The 13,484-nt window shown below is 36.4% G+C and overlaps 1 pseudogene; it reads right to left on the bottom strand.

The window, feature by feature from the left end:
- Positions 1–325: 325 nt before the first annotated feature.
- LOC124986384 (40S ribosomal protein S26-like) lies at positions 326–5,347 on the bottom strand (annotated as a pseudogene).
- Between the last annotated feature and the right edge of the window lie 8,137 nt (positions 5,348–13,484).

Below are 13,484 nucleotides of genomic sequence, written 5' to 3'. Positions count from 1 at the left end.
TACTTCCTATCTGGGGATTAACACACTGATTAGGCTAAAATTCTTATGATCCAATTATTTCACCTCTAAACTTTCTTGCATTTCACACATGAAATCTAAACCACAGATTTTGGGAGACACCTGATATCTAAACCATAACAAAATGCTTCTCAGTATTTTTTTGACATTTGATGATCTTCCTTAAAACAATTATTTTGAACTGTTTGTCGGAGTTGATCCCTCATGCATTTTTGGTCAGTCATTGGTACTTTATTTTGTCCCTTTGATATCATGATATATTTTTTTAAATTTAGTTCCCATTTTATTTTTTTCCAGAAGGTAGCTTTTATTCACTCATTAAGAACCCAACTCCTTGCATGGGCTTAGGTAGGAGTCTTGGGGCAGCACCCATAGATCTAAAATGGGATGGGGGTGTTCAATTCTTCCAGGTTTCACAAAATGGACTCCTGACCACTTTGCTGAGAATGGCGGGACTCACGCAGTAATGCAGCTTCACACAGAGCTTGGGAAGCACAGAAGCCTTGAAAACACTCACTTTGGAATTGTCCCTGTTGGCTGGGGACTCCAGGATGTTTCAAATGCTGAACTTCTTAATGGCCTTGCCCTTGGGCTTGCACCTGGCACAGTTCAGGCAATGAATAAGCTGCACACACAGTGGTTCTTTTTGGCAAGACCATTATTCCTTTTTTGTTAGCCCTCTTGGAATTGAAGACCTAAGATGGATGATGTCGTGTTTCCCTGATTCTCTTTGACTATTACAGCAGTGCATTGATGTCTCTGTACTTGAAGTGTATTCTTATGCCACTCTTCACAGACTGGCTTTATCTGAAAAAGCACTTCAAAGTCACCTCACCCAAAGATTCTGGAAAGTTGTCTGGTATAGTTTCAAAGCCAAAGGCCTCTGGGGAACGGCATGGGGCTGGGGTGTGCTCAGAGCTCAGGACCACTGTATGCAGTATGATCCTGCCATAGACCAGAATCCTCTGGCTGCTGCTGCTGAGGACCTTTTGGATCCCACTGCCACTGTAGTTGCTCCAGCAGTGTTATAAACAGACTGAGTCTACATCATAGGCCTGACACCTGGGGCTGTGGGGTCCTGTTTGGCACCAGGAGGAGCTTCATGCTCAGTGTGGGGTGTTGGTCTGGAGACTGGTTGTGAGTGCACGCTAGTGCTGAGTTTTATTGTGTCCTGCCTATGTTTGGTTCAAAGGCAAAATCATATGCTCACTTCCTTCCTTTCCCCAAAGCAGATGGAATCTCTCTTCATGCTTTGCTGATTGGGATTGGAGAAGGGATAACCCTAAAAATGGAAACTGTCCTTCTTATACTTTTCAAAGCATTTTTCTTGTTTTTGTGTCATAGCAAAATACTGTGATCTCTCACCTGGTTTCCTTAGCTCTCATGAACGTGTTGTCTTACAAGGATAATTTTTCAAATTGATGTTTCTACACAGGGACAATAGCTACAGTCCTGTCACGCCATCTTGCTTCACTTCCTCCTCTTTTTACAATTTCAATATTGATTATATCTGAGTTGGAAAAAGTGTAATTTTTAAGTGTATGTGTAACATATATGTGCTTTGACAATTTTCTGCAAATCCAAGCAATACCTTATTTATTTAATTTTTACTTTAGATAGTTAAAATTCTAGGACAAGGCTTTACTCTAGGTTTGGTATATGTTCTTGTGCTTTCTGGGTTGGTGGGTTGGGGAAAAAAGTACACTGAATAAGAAGGAAAGGAATCACTGATGTTACATAATACCTTCACTGTTTATGAGAATTCTCAGTAAAACTTGCAGGCAAAGTATGTGGATTTTGGGTAAGTAGTAAAAGGTAGATGTACAAAGTGAAAATATATTGTGATTTTTCTTTTGTCGATAAAGTGGGGAATGAATATCTTTTGAATGCGTATATGCATAGGTATTATGCTAGAGTTTTTTTTTTTTAAGCCTTAAAAACAATCCTGCAAGGTAAATATTTTAAACTCCACATTTGCAGTTGAGAAAACTAATGCTTAGAAAAGTGCATTTCAGAGTCAGTAAATAGCTGAGCCAGTTTTAAAACATGAACCATAATATTACAAAGCCAAAACTGCTTCCACTGTAGTATATTGCATAGATCTGATTCACCAAGGGAGTGGAACATTGTGCTGAGTGGAACATCAGCATCTTTGCAAAGCTTAGTGAAGGCTTTTCTCTGCAGACTGGGATTAACTCCAGGAGATGTATTAGTTTCCTTGGATCAAGAAAATGATGTTCTTTGAGAATTGCTGAGGCCAGATGGTGGGTACTTAACTCAAAGGCAAGGTCTGTATAATTATTTTAAGATATTTTGACCCACAGACATCTGAAGATGGCTAGTGGGTCATGGTGTTCAAATAGTAAGATAAGTAACTAATTGGGTGTGATTTGCCTTGTATGAAAATACATATATTCTGGCAAGCAGAAGACTGAGGTCAGCCATTGCAATGGAAAACTCACAGTTCTTCACTAAGTTTCTAGACCAAAGCCAGTTCACTGACCCAGAACTCACTGACTGAAAACCCTTTTGGGAGAATCTTGCAAAGCCACAAGTACATTTGCTAGGCACTCCTCTGATCTATTCCCAAAGAAATGTACAACCAATTACTAGGTTAACTGTGCATGGGTGTAAGTGGAATATCCAGACTGAGGATTCTTGGATCTTACTTGTGATGTGATGATGCCGCCAGAGGTCTGAAACATCACCATAATGCTCCAGTTAGAAAGGAAACTATATAGGCATTAGAGTCTTGGCATAAATTAATCTTACTGTGGTTCCAGGAAGGTGCCACTATATAAAAGAGTGATATAGGAATTTCCCCTCTCTTTTACTTCTTTAATCCCTTAGTGACTGATAGTCTTATATTTTCCCCCTGATCTGCGAAATAAGAACCAGGAAGGGCAAATGTGGGAAACTTCCTATCCTTTCCCCCAGGAAAATGAAGTCAGAAGCAATATCATACTTGACCAGGAATTGCAAGAGATTATCTCAATCTTCAAAGACAATGGATTTAAGAGAGTGATCTTTAACATCTTAATCTTAATTTACCTATTTTCCTAATTCCCATATTTACCTAATTCTCATAAGGAAAATAAACAACAATGTGTACTTCACATGGGAAGATAATTGGGGCACATTTATTCTCCTGTTTTGGGTTATGTTAATTCTCCCTGATTTCTCTCACAACAAATTTAGTGTGACTTCTAGCATCTTCATATTCTATAGAATATCATTCTGATTAATATATTGATAACATCATGCTAACTGAATCTGGTGAACAGGAGGTGGCAAACATAGAAGCATTGTAAAAGTCTAGAAAGGTACATACATTTGAAAGGATAGCAAACCCCATGATAATTTGAGTTCCAGCCAGATTTGTGAAGTCTCTAGCATGGCAGATCACCCCTACTGTTTACTGTTAAAAAAAACATGTCAGCATATACTGCACATAATAACAAGTCCCATTTATTTAGTGTCTCAAAAGTTTGCCAATTTAGAATGGACCCAGTAAGAAGAAGGGCTTATATATGGTGGTTTTATTTAATTTGAAACTTTGTTTTTCGAAGTCCTGGGTATCAAACCCAGGAAGCCACTCAAGCTGGATGAGCACTCTACAATTGAGCTATTCCCCCATCACTTATAGCTAATTTTATACTCTAGGGTATCTGATGTTGCTAGAGGCTTCTATGATAGTAAGTGATGTTTTATAATGTCTTTGGAAATCTCTAATAGAGACAGATAGTGCAGGCTTACAGAATTCTAGATCAAGGTCTTCTTCACCAGAGAACTATTTACAATTGCAAAAATAGCTGTTGACATATTATTGGGACTTGACAATACTGAGGTCCTGTCATGAAATATCTGACTACAACTATAGCTTATCATAACCTAACTTGTTTAAAATCCATTGAGTCATAAGACATGTGAGCATAGCAACAATAAATCATAGGGTAGATATGGGATATTTTAGATCAGGCTTAAGCATGTAAATGTAAATATTAGTAAGGTGAATGAATGTATGCCTCATGAAATGTATTTTTGCTACATTTATGCCTCTCCTTCAATTTCATTTATGGTCTCATGGATAACATAACCTTTATTATGTTAATTTCAATACATTTGAGAAGAAAAGTGGGCACAAATAATAATTACTCTTAAATACCTGGAATGTACTAGAATTATCTCGGCAAACTAGTTCTCAGATGAGCCAGAATTAAACGGCATCTGAGTGCTAGTCATAAGTGAGCCCCAGCACCACTTGGACCATTGATTGGTGAAGGGAAGTTATCCCAGGAGACAGAGTCGTATCCTACATACTCAGAAATTCACTTGGCATATATGAAGAAGTGCACTGTAATATGGGTATGTATGGACACCAGGCAAGAGACTAATGACTTGACTGGCTGCTCGGAAGCCTTCAAGGGGTAAAACTGGAAGATCAGAGACAAAGTTATCTGGAAAATTGGGTTGCGGATGGTCTTATGGGAGTGGATTCCAGTTATGTGGACTTTTGTGTCTTATGTTAATATTCAGCAGAAAACTTACACTGCAGAGAAACCATCAAGAAGCAGATAGATGGAATATGCTTTTCTGTGAGATCAGCCAGCCTTGTAGTTGGTCACTCCAGTGCAGGTGTAACATGCTCATGACTTGAGTGCCTGTGATGGCAAATATAACAAGGATTCTTCACAAAGTTGAATTAGCAACTGCCACTAGCATGTCAAGCATTTCTGTAAGAGGGACAGATTGCTGATCCCTCAATATATCACTATGCTTTATGACATAATCAAGCCACTTAGTGGAGGATTAATTGTTTGATATCATCATCTGTGAGGTATGTATTTAACCTTTAGGGATATGTATTTTTCTTGCCTGTCCACATGCAAGCTCAACCTTCCCAGAATTTACACAATGCCTATTGTCATGGGAATTGTGTACCACATAATTCAAAAGTACACATTTTATACCAAAACGTGTGAAAATTGACTTATGACCATCAGCCTATTCATTTTTCCATATATCCATGACCCAGAAGATGACTTTTGGAATAACCTGTTATAGGTTCAAGTAAGAAACCAATTTGAAGGTGAAATTCTGAGACTGAAACCTGTTTTCCTACAGGTTGTGGTTTATGTGCTGAATCATTTGGCAACACATGGTGGTATTTTCCCCCAAACTAGACCATGCTACTTTGGGACCATAAGAGATAGAAGTAAGACTGATTCTCTTGTCATAACCACCCCCGTGACTCACTTGTGGAGATGTTATTCCTAGGCCCGTGGCCATAGACATTTCTGTTTCTCAAAGAATGTCGATCAGATGACATGGTGAAGACTATTTGAACTTAAGATAGGACTACTACCTGGTCACTTTCAAATCCTCATGCCAGTGGACCATCAGACCAAGAAAGAAGCTAGCCAACTGGCAAAGATGATCAATCCTTCTTTGCCATGGAAACTCATATTTGATGCTACACAATGGATGCAAGAAAATTTTGGGGGGGAAGTCATTAGATTCATTCGACCCTCTCTGGGTGCATCTGTGCCTGGAAATAATGGTGATAAATGGTGAAGTGCAGCATCCATGGTCTGAAGAGGACACAACCATTACATTCAATTTTCATTTTTTAAGAATGTAATCTTCACAAAAGCAGTGAAATTATTTTGTTCATTTATGTATCCTAAGCGGCTAAAACACAGTGGGGGGTTAATAAACATTTAATATATGAACAAACAGTGTAACTAATAAAAACAGAGAAAAAGAAGATGAATTGTAAGGTAGCACAAGTTTACAAAACTTCATTTCAAGAGAATTTATAATCCCGATTTTGATACGTAATAAACCACAGTATAACCATAATTAAGTTTAATTATAAGCACTAGAACAAGGACACTTCTGTTGGTGGTTGCCTCTGGATAGTGTAAATGGGATGGGAAGACTACTTTTGTCTTAATTTTCATTTTTATCAAAATAAGTGCATGCAATCTATTCTATAAATTTTATAAAGGCAATGATTTTCAATGCAGTTAATTTTATCTGTTGGTTGCTACTTCTGGAGAGTACAGAGGCTTCTCTTTGGAGTAAAAGTTTAGCTCTTAGTCACACACTGGTATTCCTTTTAGTAAAAGCATATCATAATCCACAGTTTAGTGGGTAATCTATATTTATACAATCACGGAAATATTCCTTCCTACTTATTAAAAAAATGTGCTATACCTAAGTTTCCTTACTGCTACACATTTTTAAAATGTTGTTAATGAATGCTTGTTATACATTTAGTACTTTTTTCCCCAATATACTTACGGCTGTCATACAAATGTATGACAAATGTACAAATAGAGTATTGGAATCTCTATCAGTTCTTATTTCTCCCATTAAGATCCACTCTTGCACAATCCTATATCTTCTTGCTCCACACTAGCCCTGCTGCAGTAGCTCTTACTGTGGGATTCTCCTTTCCTACTCTTCTTGGTCCTATTTTCCAGGACATGGTAAATGCATTGAACTCATTTCCAATGACTTAAATATAAAATAAAGGAAGTGAAACTAGCTTAGAACATTTGTAGACCTCTGCTTTTCTTTATTTTATTCCCTTATTTGATTTTTTTCCTCACAAATGAGTTTGTGTGAGACATTTTTAAATCTTTGCACCACCAAAAAATAGTTTTTATTCTGTTTTATTTCAAGAGTGTTAATTTGGATATAAAGGGAGTTCTGGGCTTTGGAGTATTTAATACTTTAACTTCCAGTGCTCACCAGTATTTTATCAATTCTCTTTTATCTTCATAGATGTTCCTCTCCTTTTCTGTCCCTCTAAGAGATTTAGAGATCTTTATCAATCATGTGACAATATTAAACAAGATTTTTCTTCCACTCAGCACACTCAGCATTTCATAATCAGTTATAATTTTGAAGCTCTGGTCTTTTAGTTCTGATAAAATTTGCTGAATATTTCTGTATGATTTAGTCCTTTACTTTCTTTTTGTAAAGAAAGTCCTTTACTTTCTATTTTGTTTTGGGATTATTTTTGCTGATTTTGTTTTACAACTTAATTCAGGGATGAACCTAGAGAGTCTGCTGGCCATGCACCTGATGGTACAGAAGCTCATGTGGGAGATCGTGAAGCCATGCAGGATGAAGCAGAGATTCCAGAGGAGCAGTGAGTTCTGAATACATGTACTTTCCAGGTGCCAGCTAGCCCTTGGATTCCTACAGCTGCATTTCCTCTGACTTTATAGAGACCCCCATTTTGATCTGAGCTAGAATGATTTGGGTGTCCATTATAACTGTAAACTGAGTCCTTAATATCATAATGTGTCTTGTTGGCATGTGGATAGGCAGTCACCAGTTTGGCCTATATGATGTCCAGAGGCAAATGATTTCATTTAATTTCCTTGACTCTTCCATTTTCAGATCTAATAGTTCATTTTATGAATCAGCTGGATTAGATCAAAGGCTATCCGGATAACTAAATATTCTTTCTGGACATATGGTGGGGGCAAAGGGGGAGTGTTTCTGGATAAGATTACCATTTACATCAGTGGACTCAGTAAAGTAGATTGCCTTCTCTGTTGTGGACATCATCCATTCCCTTGAGGATCTGAAAAGAAAAAAAAAGAAAACAGGAAGGGAAGGAAGAACTCATCTCTATTTCTTCCTGCTTATTTACTTGAACTGAGACACTGTTGTTCTCTTGCCCTTAGGCCGAGATTTTCACTATGGGCTGTCCTGCTTCTCCGCTGTTAGGGCTTGGACTGTCCCATCAATTTTTCGTTCTATATCTTTAACCTGCGGGAGGTAGATCATGAGACTTCATAGCCTCCCATCATATAAGCCGGTTATCATAATCTTTGTGACTACATATATGTATAGTGTGCATACACGTGTCCTATTGGCTTTGATTTTTTTTTTTTTTTTTGGAGGAATCCGACTAATGTGCTAGTCATGCCCTATATGAGTGGGAATCTCCTCCTTACCCAGTGAGTAACCAACACCTGTTTGAAGAGAATAGATGATTATTTAAAGAATATTGCTTGCCTTTATCTCCATGATGAAATTGAGATTAGTATTCTCAATGTCATTAAAGATAAAACAACATAATGATAAGCTATTTGGAAATAATTCAATCATATTCATATCCAAAGGTTGAAAGGTAAATTTAATCAGGAATATTTCTAAATGTTTTCCAGCAAAAGAAAGTAAAAAGTCATGCACATGCTTGGGGAAACAAATGTCATGTTAGTAATTTTAAATTGTATTTTCACTACATCACAGAGGAACAAATATGTAAGAAAAATGCTCAAATCACTATAAATAACTTTCATGTTAAATTTGAATTGTATAATTATAAGATTCTTGGATAGCTTAAGCAACCAATATGTCTTCAGTATAAAATTTGTATAAAAGTTTGAGCTCCAAGATTATATAAATTATGGAATTTTTTTTATGTTCAAAGAATTATTTGGTTCGCTAAAGGATATTTCAGGAAATAGCATTAAATCTTCAGAAGATTAGTATACTAACATTTTCAATTTTTTATTCAGGTACTGTGCAAGGGACATGATATTCCATAGGCTGCCAGAGTTGAAATTCTATAATCATATATGGTACATTTTAATAACCCTGAAAAAATTATAACCACTGGAAATTTCAAACAAGCAAAATTTAAGATAATTTCAGGTGCATACCACCTCTAGTGGAGATGTCATTTAAAGATTATATACCACTCAAATAGCAATAATTTTTTGGTTTGTGGTTGACAAGGGCCATAAACCATTGCTAAACAAAAATGGGAGTGGAGAGAGGAAGAAGAAAAATTGTTTTTATCACTATATTAAATCTTTTTCAGTATGTTCACTAAGGAATCCAAAATAAACATTTCAACTTTCATTTTTCATTTGTAGACTTCAGTTGCATGACATTGATCTTTAATGTTACAGTTTTTCTGCAACATCAGTTAAAGAGGGATTTAGTCTGGGAACTGCTGTGCTAACAGAATTAGAAGGTATAAGGGATGGAATTAAACATATCCCCACTATGTGCTTTCTGGCTGTGCAGTCTTTGTGAAACAGAAGTGACTAGTTACTGGGACCAAGTGGACACAGGATGTTTTAAGCCATTTTGTGAGTAGGGAAAATCCTTCCAACAGAGAATGAATTGGACTCTACTAGATTGTAGTTAACTTGCTTTAGGAAGAAAAAAATACTCTATTTTAGGAGCTTTGAACCCTGGCCAATTTAGAAAGAACATAAATTCTATCTCCCTTTCACTAGGTTTTCATAAATTTTGGTGTGTTATTAGATTCACGCAGATTTAAAATTTAGAATTGAACTTTCTGGAGAATACAATTTTTATCATCTTTCTCTTAATACTCATCTTTCTCTTAATACCCTTATTCTTTGATACCAGTCTGTCTTATATTTTGAGACAGGGTCTAAGTTGCTGAGGGCCTTGCTAAGTTGCTAAGTCTGGTTTTGAAATTTCTGTTCTGTCTCATCCTCCAGAGCTACTGGGATTACAGGCATGCACCACTATGACTGACTGACATTTTATATTTTGATACAGTAAATTTGTTGGAATTCTTTTTTGTTTGTATTTATGCTTAAGAGGGACTTTAACTTCTTAATTTTATTTTTTAAAACTGATTTTGATTTTGAAAGTATTTCTAATTTCTTTTTTTTTTATTGTAAACAAATGGGATACATGTTGTTTCTCTGTCTGTACATGGCGTAAAGGCATACCATTTGTGTAATCATAAATTCACATAGGGTAATGTTGTTTGATTCATTCTGCCATTTTTTCCCTTCCCCCCCTCCCCTCCCACCCTTCCCCTCCATCTATACAGTCCTTCCTTCCTCCATTCCTGCCCCCCTCCCTAAAACCAACTCCAACCCCAACACTAACACTTCCCACCCCCCATTATGTGTCATCATCCACTTATTAGCGATATCATTCGTCCATTGGTTTTTTGAGATTGGCTTATCTCACTTAGCATGATATTCTCCAATTTCATCCATTTGCCTGCAAATGCCATAATTTTATCATTCTTTATGGCTGAGTAATATTCCATTGTATATATATACCACATTTTCTTTATCCATTCATCAATTGAAGGACATCTAGGTTGGTTCCACAATCTGGCTATTGTGAACTGAACAGCTATGAACATTGATGTGGCTGTATCTCTGTAATATGCTGATTTTAAGTCCTTTGGGTATAGGCCAAGGAGTGGGATAGCTGGGTCAAATGGTGTTTCCATTCCAAGTTTTCTAAGGAATCTCCACACTGCTTTCCAGAGTGGCTGCACTAATTTGCAGCCCCACCAGCAATGTAAGAGTGTACCTTTCTCCCCACATCCTCGCCAACACCTGTCGTTGCTTGTATTCTTGATAATTGCCATTCTAATTGGGGTGAGATGGAATCTTAGGGTGGTTTTGATTTGCATTTCTCTTATTACTAGAGATGTTGAACATTTTTCCATATGTTTGTTGATTGCTTGTATATCTTCTTCTGTGAAGTGTCTATTCATTTCCTTAGCCCATTTGTCAGTTGGATTATTTACATTCTTGGTGTAGAGTTTTTTGAGTTCTTTATAGATTCTGGAGATTAGCGCTCTATCTGAAGTATGATTGGCAAAGATTTCCTCCCACTCTGTAGGCTCTTTCTTTGCATTGCTGATAGTTTCCTTTGCTGAGAGAAAGCTTTTTAGTTTGAATCTATCCCAGTTATTAATTCTTGCTTTTATTTCTTGTGCTATGGGAGTCCTGTTGAGGAAGTCTGGTCCTAAGCCAACATGTTGAAGCTCTGGACCTACTTTTTCTTCTATAAGATGCAAGGTCTCTGGTCTGATTCCAAGGTCCTTGATCCATTTTGAGTTTAGTTTCGTGCATGGTGAGAGATATGGGTTTAGTTTCATTCTGTTGCATATGGATTTCCAATTCTCCCAGCACCATTTGTTGAAGAGGCTATCTTTTCTCCATTGCATATTTTTGGCCCCTTTGTCTAGTATGAGAAAATTGTATTTATTTGGGTTTGTGTCCATGTCCTCTATTCTGTACCATTGATCCACCTTTCTATTTTGGTACCAATACCATGCCGTTTTTGTTACTATTGCTTTGTAGTAGAGTTGAAGATCTGGTATTGCGATACCCCCTGCTTCACTCTTTCTGCCAAGGATTGCTTTAGCTATTCTGGGTTTTTTATTCTTCCAGATGAATTTCATAATTGCTTGCTCTATTTCTGTAAGGTACATCATTGGGATTTTAATTGGAATTGCATTGAATCTGTATAGCACTTTTGGTAGTATGGCCATTTTGACAATATTAATTCTTCCTATCCAAGAACATGGGAGATCTTTCCATCTTCTAAGGTTTTCTTGAATTTCTTTCTTTAGTGTTCTGTAGTTCTCATTGTAGAGGTCTTTCACCTCTTTTGTGAGATTGATTCCCAAATACTTTTTTTTTTTCGAAGCTATTGTGAATGGGGTAGTTTTCCTAATTTCTCTTTCTGAAGATTCATCGCTTATGTATAAAAATGCCTTAGATTTATGTGCATTGATCTTATATCCCGCTACTTTACTGAATTCACTTATGAGATCTAAAAGTTTTCTGGTGGAATTTCCTGGTTCCTCTAAGTATACAATCATATCATCAGCAAATAGGGATAGTTTGAGTTCTTCTTTTCCTATTCGTATCCCTTTAATTTCTTTGGTCTGTCTAATTGCTCTGGCTAGAGTTTCAAGGACGATATTGAATAGAAGTGGTGAAAGAGGGCATCCCTGCCTTGTTCCAGTTTTTAGAGGGAATGCTTTCAGTTTTTCACCATTTAGAATGATATTAGCCATGGGTTTAGCGTAGATGGCCTTTACAATGTTAAGGAATGTTCCCACTATCCCTATTTTTTCTAGTGTTTTGAGCATGAAGAGGTGCTGTATTTTATTGAATGCTTTTTCTGCATCTATCGAAATAATCATGTGATTCTTGACTTTAAGTCTATTGATATGGTGAATGACATTTATTGATTTCCTGATGTTGAACCAACCTTGCATCCCTGGGATGAAACCCACTTGATCATGGTGCACCATCCTTTTAATATGTTTTTGTATGCGATTTGCTAAAATTTTGTTTAGAATTTTTGCGTCGATGTTCATTAAGGATATTGGTCTGAAATTTTCTTTCCTCGATGTGTCTCTGTCTGGTTTAGGAATCAGGGTAATATTGGCTTCATAGAATGAGTTTGGGAGAGTTCCCTCCTCTTCTATTTTATGGAATACTTTGAGAAGTAATGGAATGAGCTCTTCTTTAAAAGTTTTGGAGAACTCGGCTGAGAACCCATCTGGTCCTGGACTTTTCTTTGTTGGAAGGCTTTTAATGACTTCTCCTATTTCATTACTTGAAATTGATCTATTTAAATTGTGTATGTCCTCCTCGTTCAGTTTAGGCAATTCATATGTCTCTAGAAACCTGTTGATGTCTTCGAAATTTTCTATTTTGTTGGAGTATAGATTTTCAAAATAGTTTCTAATTATGTTTTGTATTTCATTCGTGTCTGTTGTGATGTTTCCTTGTTCATTCCGAATTTTAGTGATTTGGGTTTTCTCTCATCTTCTCTTTGTTAGTGTGGCTAAAGGTTTATCAATTTTGTTTATTTTTAAGAAGAACCAACTATTTATTTTGTCAATTTTTTGTATTGTTTCTTTCGTTTCAATTTCGTTGATTTCAGCTCTCAGTTTAACTATTTCCTGTCTTCTACTACTTTTGGTGTTGGTCTGTTCTTCTTTTTCTAGGGCTTTGAGCTGTAGTGTTAGGACATTTATTTTTTGAGTTTTACTTCTTTTATTAAATGCGCTCCATGAAATAAATCTTCCTCTAAGTACTGCTTTCATAGTGTCCCAGAGATTTTGATATGATGTTTCTTTGTTCTCGTTTACCTCTAAGAATTTTTTAATTTCCTTCCTAATATCTTCTGTTATCCATTCATCATATAGTAGCATATTGTTTAATCTCCAGGTGTTGGAGTAGTTTCTGTTTTTTACTCTTTCATTAATTTGTAACTTCAATCCATTATGATCTGATAGGATACAAGGTAGTGTCTCTATCTTCTTGTATTTGCTGACATTAGCTTTGTGGCATAATATATGGTCTATTTTAGAGAAGGATCCATGTGCTGCTGAGAAGAAAGTGTATTCGCTCTTGGTTGGATGGTATATTCTATAAATGTCTGTTAAGTCTAAATTATTGATTGTGTTATTGAGATCTATGGTTTCTTTGTTCAATTTTTGTTTGGAAGATCTGTCCAGTGGTGAGAGAGGCGTGTTAAAATCACCTAGTATTATTGTGTTATCGTCTATTTGGTTTCTAAATTTGAGAAGGATTTGTTTAACATACATGGATGAGCCACTGTTTGGGGCATAGATGTTTATGATTGTTATATCTTGCTGATTTATGCTTCCCTTAAGCAGTATG

The sequence above is a fragment of the Sciurus carolinensis genome, chromosome 6 (assembly GCF_902686445.1).
Source record: "Sciurus carolinensis chromosome 6, mSciCar1.2, whole genome shotgun sequence".
Taxonomy (NCBI): Eukaryota; Metazoa; Chordata; class Mammalia; order Rodentia; family Sciuridae; genus Sciurus; species Sciurus carolinensis.
The sequence above is the reverse complement of the archived record's forward strand: the minus strand, read 5'-3'. Positions and strand labels throughout refer to the sequence as shown.